The sequence below is a fragment of the Canis lupus genome, chromosome 23 (assembly GCF_048164855.1).
Source record: "Canis lupus baileyi chromosome 23, mCanLup2.hap1, whole genome shotgun sequence".
Taxonomy (NCBI): Eukaryota; Metazoa; Chordata; class Mammalia; order Carnivora; family Canidae; genus Canis; species Canis lupus.
This window is the reverse complement of record NC_132860.1, coordinates 48,846,278-48,860,647: the sequence shown is the minus strand read 5'-3', so window position 1 is coordinate 48,860,647 and position 14,370 is coordinate 48,846,278.

Below are 14,370 nucleotides of genomic sequence, written 5' to 3'. Positions count from 1 at the left end.
ATTTAGAATGGCCTTTTATACACTAAAGTAATTAAAACAATGTTATTTCATGATTTTGTTAGGGACAACCATCATCACTTTGGCCTCATGTTTCCATTGTAGGATCTTCTGCTTGAGTTGACATTTCTCAGTGCTGACTGAATACTAGTAACCTGTGAAACTCCTGACAACACACACACACACACACACACACACACACACACACAGTGTCCAGTTCACTATCCTAAGACATTGTTATTGTATTGGTCTGGGATGGTCTGGAAATTATTAGCTTTTAAAAGTTCCAATTTGCAGGAGGGTAGTGAATCTATAAGGCTGACCTTGCTCCTCCAATGCTTGTGTGCATCAGAATCATTTGGAGAGCTGATTCAGCAAGTGTCCCTGGAACTTGAAAACTGACAATATTTACTAACTGCTTAGGATGGTTCTGATGCTGATAATTCAAGCACCACGTTTTGAGAATCACTCCTAGTCTGACTTTATGCCTTACTGATTCTTATCCAAAACAAAAGAAAAGCATATACGATGGAGGAATTTCAATGATCTTTGTGACTGCCTATTTTCAGAACTAGTGCATTCTAGTTTGTTTCCTTGTAATTAAAAATTTTAATCATGCAAACTTTGCCCCTGTTGAGGGAAGCTTATATCTGTTCAGATAGGATTAATCTGGGTGGGTCACTAAGGATTGTTAGCATATCCTTTAGATTCAAATTCTCCAAACAATTTTATTAAAATTGAAGTCCCAGTGTACCTCTGTGGCTCAGATGCTTAAGCGATTGCCTTTGGCTCAGCTCATGATCCCAAGGTCCTGGGATGGAGCCCTGCATTGGGCTTCCTGCTTTGTAAGGAGCCTGCTTCTCCCTCTCCCCCTGCCCCCCATCCCCTACTTGTGCTTGCTTTCTCTCTGTCAAATAAATAAATAAAATCTTTTCTTTTTTTTTTTTTTTAAAGTCCTTGTATTTCCACTGGCATTTTTCAACGAATTACAGATTTGGAAGAGGCTGAATAAATAAATAAAATTCTCTTGTTGGAGAGATCCTTTAAGTATGATATAGTGTCCCTCTTCATCTCTCACTACAGTCTTCGGGGTAAATTTTAGTTTATCTGATATAAGGATGGCTACCCCTGCTTTCTTTTGAGGACCATTTGAATGGTAAATGGTTCTCCAACCTTTCATCTTCAGGCTGTAGGTGTCCATCTGTCTAAAATGAGTCTCTTGTAGACAGCAAATAGATGGGTCCTGCTTAAAAAAAAGGAAATGAAAAATAAAAAATAAAAAAAAAGTGTGAAAGAGGTGCAAAAAAAGTCATAAAACAAGGATGCACATTGCAGTGCTCTTCATGATATTCCACCACTGGAAAACCCCACAAGACTAACAAAAAAGAGTAGATAACTAAGTTGCTATATATTCCTGTAATGGAAAAATATGTAGCAATAAAAGACTACTATTATGTGCAAAAAATATAAAAAATGTAATACTTTTTGTAAAATAGATTTTATTCATTTATTTGTGAAAGACACAGAGAGAGAGGCAGAGACACAGGCAGAGGGAGAAGCAGGCTCACTGCAGGGAGCCCGATGTGGAAATTGATCCTCGAACTCTGATCCTGAACTCCGGGATCACACAATGAACCAAAGGCAGATGCTCAACCGCTGAGCCACCGTGGGGTGTCCCCCTCAAAAATGTAAGACTGATGTGACCTATGGACATATCTTTTAGATCTAATCTATGAATAATTAATCTGCTTTATGAAAGGAAACATAATCCTCTGCAAAAGAGAAGCTTCATTAGAAATTGTCATGGAAAGTCTTGATAGTTATATTTTGGTACATTTCAATAACAAAATTTATTAGAGAAAAATAATATTATATATTCTATTCTCTTTTTATATTTATGCTAAATGAAATTTAAATTTTAAATTTATGCTAAATGAATTTGCTTTTTGCAAAGAGCTATCTTTGGCACTTATGGATTAATTTGATGATTATTTCTAATTCATTTGGTTCCTAATTTACCTTCATTTTTTTTCCTCTTGCATTCTTTTTTTTTTTTTTTTTTTGGTATATTTCTTATTGGAGTTCGATGACCAATATATAGTATAACACCCAGTGTTCATCCCATCAAGTGCCCCCCTCAGTGCCCAACAACCAGTTACCCCATCCTCCCACCCAACTCCCCTTCCAATAACCCTTGTTTCCCAGAGTTAGGGGGTCTCTCATGTTCTGTCACCCTCACTGATATTTCCCACTCATTTTCTCTCCTTTCCCCTTTATTCCCTTTCACTATTTTTTATATTCTCCAAATGAATGAAACCATATAATGTTTGTCCCTCTCTGACTGACTTATTTCACTCAGCATAATACCCACCAGTTCCATACTCGTCGGAGCAAATGGTGGGTATTTGTCCTCTGTGATAGCTGAGGAATATTCCAGTGTATATATAGGCCACATCTTCTTTATCCAGTTATCTGCGGTTGGACACCGAGGCTCCTTCCACAGTTTGGCTATTGTGGACATTGCTGCTATAAACATCGGGGTGCAGGTGTCCCGGCATTTCACTGCATCTGTATCTTTGGGGTAAATCCCGAGCAGTGCAATTGCTGGGTCGTAGGGCAGGTCTATTTTTAACTCTTTGAGGAACCTCCACACAGTTTTCCAGAGTGGCTGCACCAGTTCACATTCCCACCAACAGTGTAAGAGGGTTCCCCTTTCTCCGCATCCTCTCCAACATTTGTGGTTTCCTGCCTTGTTAATTTTCCCCATTCTCACTGGTGTGAGGTGGTGTCTCATTGTGGTTTTGATTTGTATTTCCCTCATGGCAACTAATGTGGAGCATTTTCTCATGTGCTTGTTGGCCATGTCTATGTCTTCTTTGGAGAAATTTCTGTTAAAAAAAAAAAAAGAAATTTCTGTTCATGTCTTTTGCCCATTTTCATGATTGGACTCTGTTTATTTGCTGTTGAGTTTAAAAAGTTGCAAATATTTTTCCCATTCTTTTATTTTGTTGTCTTTCATTTTGTTGACTGTTTGTTTCCTGTACAGAAGATTTTATCTTGATTATTTTATCTTGATTAAGTCCCAATACTTCAATTTTTGCTTTTGTTTCCTTTGCCTTCATAGATGGAGGAAGTTGCTGTGGCCAAGTTCAAAAAGGGTGTTGCCAGTGTTCTCCACTAGGATTTTGATGGATTATTGTCTTACATTTAGATCATTCATCCATTTTGAGTTTATCTTTGTGTCTGGTGCTAGGGAGTGGTCTAGTTTCATTCTTCTGCATGTGGCTGTCCAATTTTTTCCAGCATCATTTATTGAAGAGACTGTCATTTTCCAGTGGATCGTCTTTTCTGGCTTGTCAAGTAATATTTGACCATAGAGTTGAGGGCCCATTTCTGGGTTCTCTATTCTGTTCCATTGATCTGTGTCTGTTTTTCTGACGGTACCACACTGTCTTGATGATCATGGCTTTGCAGTACAACTTGAAATCTGGCATTGTGATGCCCCCGGCTCTGGTGTTCTTTTTCAATATTCCCTTGGCAATTGGGGGTCTTTTCTGATTCCACACAAATCTTAAGATGATTTGTTCCAATTCTCTGAAGAAAGTCCATGGTATTTTGATAGGGATTGCATTAAATGTGTAAATTACCCTGGGTAGCATTGAAACTTTCACAATATTAATTCTTCTGATCTTCTGATCCATGAGCATGGAATAATTTTCCATCTCTTTGTGTTTTCCTCAATTTCTCACAGGATTGTTCTGTAGTTTTGGGGTATAGATCCTTTACCTCTGTGGTTAGGTTAATTCCTAGGGATCTTATGCTTTTGGGTGCAATTGTAAATGGGATTGACTCCTTAATTTCTCTTTCTTCAGTCTCATTGTTAGTGCATAGAAATTCCACTGGTTTCTGGGCATTGATTTTGTATCCTGCCAGGCTACCAAATTGCTATGTGAGTTCTAGCCATTTTGGGCTGGAGTCTTTTGGGTTTTCTATGTAGAGTATCATGTCATCTGCGAAGAGGGAGAATTTGACTTTTTCTTTGCCATTTTGAATGCCTTTTATTTGTTTTTGTTGCCTGATTGCTGAGGCTAGGACTTCTAGTAATATGCTGAATATCAGTGGTGAGAGTGGACATCCTTGTTGTGTTCCTGATCTTAGGGGAAAGGAACCCAGTATTTCCCCACCGAGAATGATATTTGCTGTGGGCTTTTCATAGATGGCTTTTAAGATGTTGAGGAATGTTCCCTCTATCCCTACACTCTGAAGAGTTTTGATCAGGAATGGATGCTGTATTTTGTCAAATGATTTCTCTGCATCTATTGAGAGGATCCTATGGTTCTTGGTTTTTCTTTTGTTGATATGATCTATACGTTGATTGCTTTAGGAGTGTTAAACCAGCCTTGCATCCCATGAATAAATCCCACTTGGTCATGGTGAATAATCTTCTTAATGTACTGTTGGATCCTATTGGCTAGTATCTTGTTGAGAATTTTTGCATCCATGTTCATCAGGGATATTGGTCTATAATTTTCCTTTTTTGTTGGGGTCTTTGTCTGGTTTTGGAATCAAGGTGATGCTGACCTCATAAAACGAGTTTGGAAGTGTCCCATCCCTTTCTATCTTTCAGAACAGCTTTTGTAGAATAGGTATTGTTTCCTCTTTAAACGTTTGATAGAATTCCCCTGGGAAGCCATCTGGCCCTGGCCTTTTGTGTCTTGGGAGGTTTTTGATGACTGCTTCAATTTCCTCCCTGGTTATTGGCCTGTTCAGGGTTTCTAATTCTTCCTGTTCCCGTTTTGGTAGTTTATGGTTTTCCAGAAATGCATCCATTTCTTCTATATTGCCTTATTGATTGGTGTATAGCTGCTCATAATATGTTTTTAAAATCGTTTGTGAGCAGCCCGGGTGGCTCAGCAGTTTATACAACCTTCAGCCCAGGGCCTGATCCTGGAGACCGGGGATCGAGTCCCACATCAGGCTCCCTCCATGGAGCCTGCTTCTCTCCCTGCCTCTGTCTCTGCTTCTCTCTCTCACTCATAAATAAATAAATAAAAATAAAAAAAATAGTTTGTATTTCCTCAGTATTGGTTGTGATCTCTCCTTTTACATTCGAGTGATTTTATTAATTTGATTGTTTTCTCTTTTGTTTTTAATTAAGCTTGCTAATGTTTTATCTACCTTACTAATTCTTTCAAAGTACCAACTCCTGAGTTTGTTTATCTGTTCCAAAGTTCTTCTGGTCTCTATTTCATTGAGTTCTGCTCAATCTTTATTAACACTCTTCTTCTTCCTGGTGTAGGTTTTATTTGCTATTCTTTCTCCAGTTCCTTTAGGTGCAAGATTAGCTTGTGTATTTGAGTTTTTTCAAATTTTTGAGGGATGCTTGTATTGCGATGTATTTCCCTCTCAGGACTGCTTTTGCTGTATCCCAAAGATTTTGAATGTTTGTATCTCATTTTCATTAGTTTCCATGAATCTTTTTAATTTTTCTCTAATTTCCTGGTTGACCCTTCCATCTTTAGCAGGATGTTCTTTCACCTCCACATGTTTGAGTTTCTTCTTCCAAATTTCTTCTTCTGATTGAGTTCAAGTTTTAAAGCACTATGCCTGAAAATACTCAGGGGATAATCGCTGTCTTTTGGTATCAGGTGAAAGCTGATTTGTGACCCAGTGGTCTATTCTGGAGAAAGTTCCATGCGCACTTAAGACGAATGTGTATTCAGTTGCATTTGGATGTAAAGTTCTGTAAATATCTGTGAAATCCATCTGGTCCACTGTATCATTTAAAGCTCTTGTTTCTTTGGAGATGTTGTGCTTAGAATATCTGCCATTTGCAGAAAGTGCCATGTTGAAGTCTCCCAGCATTAGTGTATTATTATCTAAGTATGTCTTTACTTTGGTTATTAATTGATTGATATACTTGGCAGCTCCCACATTCGGAGCATAAATATTCATGATTGTTAGCTATTCTTGTTGGATAGATCCTTTAAGTATGATATAGTGTCCCTCTTCATCTCTTACTACAGTCTTTGGGATAAACTTTAACATATCTGATATGAGGATTGCTACCCCTGCTTTCTTTTGAGGATCATTTGAGTGGTAAATGGTTCTCCACCCATTCGTTTTCAGGCTGGAGGTGTCCTTAGGTCTAAAATGAGTCTCTTGTAGACAGCAAATAGATGGGTCCTGCTTTTTTATCCAGTCTTAAACCCTGCATCTTTTAATGGGATCATTAAGCCCATCCATGTTCAGAATTACTTTGAAAGATATGAATTTAGTGTCTTCATAATACCTATTTAGTCCCTCTTTTTGTGGATTATTTCTTTGGGTGTCTTCTTTCTTTTACAGAGTCCCCTTTAATATTTCTTGCAGAGCTGGTTTGGTGGACACGTATTCTTTCAGTTTCTGTCTATCTTGGAAGGTCTTTATCTCTCTTTCTATTCTGAATGAAAGGCTTGCTGGATAAAGGATTCTTGGCTGCATGTTCTTCTCATTTAGGACCCTGACTATATCCTGCCAGCCCTTTCTGGCCTGCCAGGTCTCTGTGGAGAGTCTGCTGTTAACTTAATAGTTCTCCCCATATAAGTTAGGGATCTCCTCTCTCTTGCTGCTTTAAGGATTTTCTCTTTATCTTTGGAATTTGTAAGTTTCACTATTAAATGTTGGGGTGTTAAACGGTTTTTACTGATTTTAGCAGGGACCTCTCTATCTCCTGGATCTGAATACCTGTTTCCCTCCCCCCATATTAGGGAAGTTCTCAGCTATGATTTGTTCAAATATGCTTTTGGTCCTTTGTCTCCCTCGGCACACTCTGGATCCCCAGTGAAATGTAGATTTATCCTTCTGAGGCTATCATGTATTTCCCTTAACCTTTTCTCATGGTCTTTTAATTTTTTTTTCTTTTTTTCCTCCACTTCCTTCCTTGCCATCAACTTGTCTTCTATGTCATGCACTCTTTTTTCTACCTCAATCCTCGTCGTTAGGACCTCCAGTTTGGATTGCATCTCATTTAATTGATTTTTAATTTCGGCCTGATTAGATCTAAATTCTACAGTCATGAAGTCTCTTGACTCCTTTATGCTTTTTTCCAGAGCCACCAGAAGCTTCATAACTGTGCTTCTGAATTGGCTTTCTAACATCGAATTGTAATCCAAATTCTGTAACTCTGTGGGAGAGAGGACTATTTCTGATTCTTTCTTTTGTGGTGAGTTCTTCTTTCTAGTCATTTTTGCTCAGTGCAGAGTGGCTAAAAAGTAGTACTGGATAAAAGGAAGAAAAAAAATTGAAGGATATTCTCTGGGTCTATATACTGTATATCCCTCGACTTTCCCTGGAGCTTTCCAGCACTGCTCAGTCAAGAACTTGCTTTTCCCCTGTCCTTCCAGCTGATCTTCTGGGGGAGAGGCCTGCTGTGCTGATTCTCAGGTGTGTGCACCTGGGGGAGCTGCCCCCCCCACCACCACCAGGTGCCGGGCTCAGTGGGAGCTGTTTACTCTGTAAGGCCCCTGTTCCCGGATGGTCCCGCTACCGGTGGCTGGGGAGTGCTTGCTTTTCTGTGTCCTCCTCACCTCCACCTGTCCCAGAGGGACTGCAGGATCATGGGCCGTGCCTGCTTGGCACCCTGGGATCCAGGGCCTGCGCTGCTGGAATCGCGCTCCCGGGGCGGTGGCTCCCGAAGGCAGCAGGCGCAGCCCCCTCCGTCCCAAGCCGCTGCCTGAGCTGCTCCCGAGGCCCTGCCGGGCGCGCTCCAGATCTTAAGGAGACCGGCCCACAGTCTGTGGCTGCTCTCCCTTGGGGCGCACTTTGTCTGTTAGTGACCCTGGGACACTGGAGGTTCCACTGTTCCTCCTGAGATCCTGCCCGAGTTCCCTGCCAGTGCCTTTCTGTTTGGGAAGAATCCGGTGCAGATTTTTAAAGTCCCTGCTTCTCCGGGACTGGGCTTTTCTGTCCTGGAGGCTCTCACTACCTGGCCTTAGCCAGGCTTCTTGCAGGGGTCACTCCCCAACTTGAGTCTTTTTTTTTTTTTTCCTTCCTACCTTGTTAGTAGTGCAAACTCCTCTCTCTGTTGCAATCCAGCTGTTCTCTTTAAATCTCAAGTCAAATTCATATGTTTTCAGGATGATTTGAAAATTGTTCTGGTAAATTGGTGGGGCCAGGTGACTTGGGGACCCTACTCCTCTGCCATCTTGCCCTGCCCCTTCCTTCTTGCATTTTTAACTTTGTTTCTAATTACCTTTTAATATGTAAAATGGAATTAATTATATTTATTTTTTCTTCTAGAAATGAAAATGGTTTCCTACCTTCTCTTGAGAATGTTGTTTACAGTTTGGCTTAATCCCCTGTTTCATTAAAAAGTCAACATTTCAACAAGAGGTCAAAGTAAAATGGCTTTTAAGTTTCAAGGACTTATTTTTTGTTTTAATTTATTATAAATTCTTCCTCCCATTAACCTACTATATCTACCTCTCTTATTCGTCATTTCCAGTACCTGTGAGCTTTTATTTGGCTGGGGGAAAATCTGAGAAAATTTGAAAACTATTGTCGCTCTTGGAGATATTAGATGAAACAAATTGAATATAAAGTAGGATTAGGCATGCTTATCAGAATATGCTCCAAAGTCTTAAATATTAGATATGTAAAATCTCTCATGGGCATGCTTTAAAGAAAAAAATCTAGGCATTTAAATCTTTGATATTTATGAATATTAAAACTTTCTCAAGTTTTAAGTATGCATTTAATGTATAGGATTATTAATGAAATTAATAACATGAAAAATGACCACAGATCAAACATACATACTTACACACATATGATTTTTACCCAATGTAATATTAACTATGCAATTTAGTCTTCTAAGGAGCTAGTACTCAAAACAACTATATTTGATATCATTTTCCAAAGTGGTTTGACCTTTAAGAGAATGAGTCAAGATGGACTTTAACCCATTAACATTAATTCAATTTTGATGTAGAGATATCTGTGTTCATTACTCTAGTATCATTCCTAGTATTTCATTTTGCTTATAATACCAATATTATTAAAATCTTAAGTGCACAGAAATTTTAGACATTATTTCTTGTAATTAACATATTGTAAATGATGAGACTGAAATACAGAGATGATTAATAAATTTAATTAAATTAGATATTTATTCAAGTATAAAAGAATATTAGTATCTGAATGTCATATATTTCAGTGAAATCATATATCCTACCATTAAAAATACATCTTACATTTTTAGGCACCTCATATTTTTTTTTAAATTTTTTTATTTATTTATTTATAATAGTCACAGAGAGTGAGAGAGAGAAGCAGAGACATAGGCAGAAGGAGAAGCAGGCTCCATGCACCGGGAGCCCGACGTGGGATTCGATCCCGGGTCTCCAGGATCGCTCCCTGGGCCAAAGGCAGGCGCCAAACCGCTGCACCACCCAGGGATCCCCGGCACCTCATATTTTTAAGTTCGTATGTCCTAGTACACATGGAGTACATTTCTACTATAATAAAACTTCACATATTATAATGTTATTTTTAAAGACTTTTTGTTAATTTGCAGTAAGACTCATTACCAGTGATGTATAATATTAAAGATATATATTTGCTTGATTATATGTCCTTTGGGATTTTCTGTGACTCTGCTCTATGCTTTCTTCAAATTAGAGTTCATATTCAGGATTAAGTCCAATATTGACAAAACTAATGGTAGATAAAAATAAAAGGAGTGGCAGAACCAGGTAATGGCTTTTAAAACACACACTCAGAAGTGGCACACATTCTTTTTGCCTACTCTTCTCTGGCCAAGGAATATGGTCAAAACATAAGTGAAACAGATGCCAATGAAATAGGAAGGTATATTCCTCTTAAAGCGGATGACAGAAAATATTTTGGAAAAATAAAATTTTTCACAAAACCATATATTCTTTTCAAGTTTATTGAGATGTGTATGACATACAAGAAACTGCAAATAGTTTAAAATTGGTGAGCTTTGATACACCTACACCCATGAAGCCATCTCCACAATAAAACAGAATAATTCCATCACTTGTAAACAATTCTTTATGTATGTTGCAAGCCCTCTTATCCTTAAACTCTGTCACCAGGCAACAAATTTCAGTCACGCTATTTAGTTCACATATAATTTAGTTCCATTGTATATGATGTGCTCTCTTAATTCACCTCTTTGACCTCGCATAGCATTTGAGATTGATATCTGCTGCTTGCATCTTTCAACGTTTTGGTCTTTTTTATTATTTAGCAAATTCTGTTGGATAGATATATAAAGCTTTATAATTAGTCAATGGACATTTGGATTGTCTCCACTTATTGCCTAATATGATTAGTGCTGCTAAGAATGGTCAAACAATCATCTGTATGGATATATAGACTTTTTTTGAGTAAATATCTGGATGTAGCATGACTGAGTTGCATGGTAAATATATATTAACTTTGTAAGAAAATAGCTGTTTGCTGGATTGGTTGTATAATTTTTCATCCAGTCAGCAATATTTGAGAATGGAGAATCTTCTGTAACCTTGATAATCTCAGATATACAGTCAGCCTTTTAAAGCTTAGTCATTCTAGTGGGTATTTTTTTTTTATTTGAATTTCCCTGATGTTGGTGTTTTATTTTTTTTATCAAGTACATTAATTTTCTTAATAAAGTTATATCCAGATTTTATTTTTTTATTTCCAATTTGGTTAAGATGTATTTCAAAAAATTTATTTATTTTATGGGCAGTATCAAATGTGTCAGTATGACATTATCATAATTATTATTATCCCTAAGTGGAATTACATCAACTAAAAAATTTTTCCACAGTAATGGAAGCTATCTATGAAGGTATCAACAAAGGAATAAATAATAGCAAGTGTTTGCAAATCATACATTTAATAAGAGGTTAATATCCAAAATACGTAAATAATTGACACAATGTCAAAAAAATTAAAAACACAAAGTAATATGATTAAAAATGGCAGAAGATTTGAATTCTTCTCCAAAGAAAACATAGAGGTATCCAAGAGGCACATGAGAAAATATGCAAAGGCTAATCATTAGCAAAATACAAATTAAAACCACAGTGAGATATGACCTCACATCTGTAAAATTGGCTATTATCAAAAAGACAATAAAAAGCAAGTTTTGGTGAGAATGTGGAGAAAATAGAACTCTTACACATTGTGGGTAGGAGTGTAAATTAGTCGAGTTAATATGTAAAACAATATGGAGGCTCTTCAAAAAATGAAAAACAGAAATGGCGCACAATCCAGCAATTTCACTTCTGGGTACTTATCTGAAGGAAATGAAAACACCAGTTCAAAAAGACACATATACTATTATGTTCATTGGAGCATGATGCACAATATTCAAGGTGGAAGGAACCTAAATGTCCAATGATAGATAAATGGATAAAAAATATGTGAGATTATACACACACATACATATATGAATATTGCACATATAAAAAGACTGAAATATTTCCATTTGTGACAACACAGATGGACCCTCAGGGTATTATGTTAAGGAAATTAACTCAGAGAAAGGTAAATGCCATATAATTCCATTTATGTGTGGAATCTGAACAAGCAAAGTAGAAACAGACTAACAGACACAAAAACCAAAGCACTGGTAATCAAAGGGGGAGGTGTTGTGTGATGGCAAAATGGTGAAGAGGATTAATAAGTACAAACTTGTAGTTATAAAATAAATAAAGTTATGGAGCTATAATAGATAGCATAGGGATATGATGTACATCTGAAAGTAATAGGATACTGAATGTAACATACATCAAATAAATAAATAAATCATAATGTACTAACTCCTCCTAAAATAAATAAAATAATACGAGCAACAAAATCACCAAATAATAGCAACAAAATCATCAAAGGGATACATGAGCTGATTGAGAGAGCTCCCACTAACCAAGCTTGTAACAATTTGAGCAACAAAATAAATAAAACGCTATCAGATTATTGCTCAAAGTAAAAAATGAATATCGATTAGTCCATAATGATATAAATAAGAAATACATGGTTAGAAAGAAACAAATCTCCCACGTAGGTAATTTAAATAATTTATGGGAGTATTTACTCCACCCTCCAGAAGTTGGGAGAATAATTCTTCACTCTCTAAGTGTGGGTTCTATTTTCTCTGAAGGTGTACAATATGAAAGGAAGGGGCAGAACAACTTTATAGAGTGGATAAATCAAACAAACAGTACCTCAGCCAGGTAATCAAGAAAAAGTTAGTAGCGATGTGTCATGCTGATAACATGTCCTACTTTATTTCTGTGGTCTTTCTCTCAAAACAGAGGTTTTTTTACACCAATTATGAGAAAAACAGCCAAATAAAAATCAATGGACATTCTACAAAATACCTGACCATTACTCAAAATTGTCAAGATTATCAAAAACTAGGAAAGCCCAAAACATTGTAACAGCCAAGAGGAGTCCAAGGATCTATGATGACTAAATGTAATGTGAGGTCTTAGATGAGATCCTGGAACATGGAACAGTGAGTGAACATTCATTAGGTCAAAAAAACCAAGGAAATAAATAATAAATTATGGATTTTTTCAATAAATATGTATTGATATTGGTTTGTTAATTATAACAAATATATCATACTAATAAAGATGCTAATAATAGAGGAAATGATGTGGGATATATGAAGAATTGTATTAGCTTTATAAATTTTCTGTAAATTTAAAACTATTTTGATGTTAATTTTTAAAATTCATTCCAGGGGTGCCTGGGTGGTCTAGCTGGTTAAGTGTCTAACTCGGTTTTGGCTCAAGTCATGAGAGTCGTGAAATAGAGCCCCTGTGTCAGGTTTTGTGTTCAGCAGGGCCTGCTTGAGATTCTCTCTCTCTCTCTCTCTCTCAAATCAATAAATAAATCTTTAAAAATAAATCAATAAATTAATTCCATGATTTTGTATTTATTCTTTGTATAACAAAAAGTTTTACTCACATTTTGTCTTTGTATTATAGGAAACATATAATAGGGTCTTGTTTTTAACTACTCCATCAATCTCTGCCTTTTAATTGGAGTATTTAAATCTATAATGTCTAGTATTTAAAAATTAAAAATGCCCATTTAAATTTAAGTTAAACCAATTAAAATTAGTTTATCAGTCTCACTAGAGATATTCCAAGAACTTCAGGAACTTGGAATATAGATATTATATTAGATTATATATATTGAAATTATATATATTGAAATTATATATATATATAATCTTCTCCACACAGTATGAAAATTTTCAAAAGTCATATATGTATTCAAAAGAATTTAAAGGAGAACATAATATGTTATATTTGCACAGGTAGCTACCATTTATTTTACTCTTCCTTCATTTTTAAAAATACTATTTTTTTCATTCTAATTTTCCTACAACTTGAAAATCTTTTAGCATTTTAGTAGAATTACTTAATGGTATTTTTTCTTTCTCTTTTTCTTCTGTTTTCATTTGTTTGTTTTCTCTCCTGTCTTCTGGCTTGATATTTTCAGACAAGATAAATCCAGTTTGTGCCCCTATATGTAACATTATGTATTTCTCAGAATGTTTTAAAAATATCTTCCTTATCTTTGGTCTTTAGCAACTTGGATTACGATGGTGATATTTGGTCTGGCTATATTTGGAGTATTGTGTAAAAATTAATCACAACATGGGCGGACTATAGGATTCATTGTAGTTTTGGATAACAGCCATTTTTCAATTATATCAGGTAAATAAAATGAATGAAATGTTCAGATATGTAGTTAAAAGTATAAGATGTTCTGCCAAGGGTAAAGAGTAAGTTTCAAAAAAGCATGAAAAGAGTTCTGACTTATAAACCGTAAGAACAGTCAAAGATATATTTTTAACTTAATTCCTGCTATCTCATAACAGAAGAAGGAAGAAAAGGAAGAAGAAGAAGAAGAAGAAGAAGAAGAAGAAGAAGAAGAAGAAGAAGAAGAATAGGAGAAGAGGAGGAGGAGGAAGAGGAAAGAAGAAAAAGAAAGAAAGAAAAGAAAGAAAGAAAGAAAGAAAGAAAGAAAGAAAGAAAGAAAGAAAGAAAGAAAGAAAGAAAGAAAGAGAAACGTTATACATAACCACTTTTTTAGTTTCTTATTTGGCAGTGAGTTAATATGTGCAGATATTACAGGTTTATATTTTATCTAGCATATGATTTTGACTTGTGTACACACACAAAGAGATGATAAAGAACTTAATAAATGGCTTTAAAAGAAATGACTGAGACCTTTAAATTTTTTAACTGATAAAGGAAAGTTAAATTTTGAAATCTAATTGGACAAATGGCATTAATGTGTACTATTTATTTTGGGAGCAATAGGATTTGCATTGCTTTGTATCTACTTTTAACTCCATTT